This window comes from Rhincodon typus, unplaced genomic scaffold, assembly GCF_021869965.1.
Source record: "Rhincodon typus isolate 14 unplaced genomic scaffold, sRhiTyp1.1 hic_rhity00015043, whole genome shotgun sequence".
NCBI lineage: Eukaryota > Metazoa > Chordata > Chondrichthyes > Orectolobiformes > Rhincodontidae > Rhincodon > Rhincodon typus.
Genome location: NW_025980681.1, coordinates 1 through 1,834, shown reverse-complemented (window position 1 = coordinate 1,834; position 1,834 = coordinate 1). Strand labels below are relative to the sequence as shown.

Genomic DNA, 1,834 nt, shown 5'->3' with positions numbered 1-1,834 from the left:
CACTGCAAACGCATCCATTTTACCACCAATTAGCCCAGGTTGCAGATGCACACAAAGTGGTTCTGCAGCCTGTCTGCCATGTGTTTTGTTTAACTTGCAGTGTCATTTGTGTTCCCCTTTAGAAACACGGGCAGGTCGAGCCTAATGTAGTCTTTCTCTGTTGTAAACAGGCTATGGTTTTATAGCACCATCATTGTTTTAAATATTGGTCGGGGAGTCCAGGCACTAGGTTTAAAAGCCAATGAGTTCATATCTTGCCATCATTGATTCTCACTGTGTTCAAACTTTAACCAAGTGTCCACAGTAATAATTAGTCAACCTCTGGAAGAAATGTTTCCAAACACATCTGAAGAATTTCGGTTTTATGGGTCTTGAAATTTTAAGCAGAAGGAAGGGAAGTTTGCCTCGAATCTGTTTAATTTGGAGATCTGCGCACACATGAAATGATTGCGTTTGGCCATCCAAATACCTCCCAACGCAGGGCTGTCTGACCCTCAGTGAGGTTTCTTTATTAAACTCTCCCCGGGGCTTGCAGCTGCGCCATGACGTCATGTGGTATGGGCGGTGATGCCCTTCAACTATTGTGACGCAATAATGATGCTGGCTCCTGAATTGGTTGTGCGTCACGTGGTACTGAATTATTCAATGAAATGTAATTACATCCCCAGGTATTTACATTTACACATTACAGTCACAGGCACTTCCGCGTCTGACCTTAAGTTATGTAACTCTGGGGATGCTATATTTCTATCAATGACATTCATGATACATTTTCTTGATCAAGTTCGAGAAATATTGTGTCTTGCTGACTGACTTTATGGACAATAACCGGAAAATGGGAATAGAACCCAGTCCGTGTTTTTTTTTAAACCTCTCAAAGATCATTTATGTCTCGTTTTGTCTGTCCCGGATCCACCCCGTGACATACAGACTGGAATCAGTCGCCCCAGAAACAAATTTAGAGCCGAATGTATGGAGAAGAAGGAGTAAGTTCGAGGAGAGGGAAGTTGAGACAATGAAGTCGAGAGGGGCGGAATGAGGGAGCCAGAGGGACGGACAGACAGAGACGGGGGAAAGTTGTTTAGAGGGACAGAGGGAGAGAGAGAAACAGGCATTACGTTTTGATATTTGTTATCAGTCATAATTTAAAAATCATTGCGGTATGACCACTTCCTTAATTCCGCACAACAGCAGCCACAAAAACGTGGGCCTGTGGCGCAACGGTAGCGCGTCTGACTCCAGATCAGAAGGTTGCGTGTTCAAATCACGTCAGGCTCATGGTGGTTGTTTGAAAGCTCAATTCCCCATGCTTCCAAATCGCAGCAGAGTTTGTTGCCTGGGGATGTATATTGGTCAATTTCTTCTTTCGATTGCATGTTAAATTTTGCTGCCAGATTCAGTTGTGTATAATGTTTCAGGTTTGTGGTGTATCCATTGGTTGGGCAAGCATTGTGAGGGCTGCACGGTGGCTCAGTGATGGGTACTGCTGGCTTATAGCCCCAGTTGCGTGGGTTCGATTTTACCGCTGGGCGTTTGTCTGTGTGGGTTTCCTCCCACAGTCCAAAGGTGTGTCGACTGGGTGGATAAGCCATGCTAAAGTACCCGTAGTGTTCAGACATGTGGAGATTTGCTGGGCTATAGGGGTTTGGGTCGAATGGCCCGTTTTCAAACTGTGCGGCTTCTATGAGGATTGTATGAAATGCCCATTTCCCTCAGTTTGAGAAGTAAACCGTGAACTGTTTACCGTGGGGTTCAAATATACAGCCGTCTTCCTCTGAGCAGCTGTTTCGTTCAATTGGTGACAGCGCGGTGTGAATAAACATTACACTGATAT

The 1,834-nt window shown here is 45.0% G+C and overlaps 1 non-coding gene across 1 annotated transcript; it reads left to right on the top strand.

The window, feature by feature from the left end:
* Positions 1 to 1,206: 1,206 nt before the first annotated feature.
* Positions 1,207 to 1,278, top strand: trnaw-cca. The gene has a single exon. It is a non-coding gene; the product is annotated as a tRNA-Trp (tRNA).
* The last annotated feature ends 556 nt before the right edge of the window (positions 1,279 to 1,834 follow it).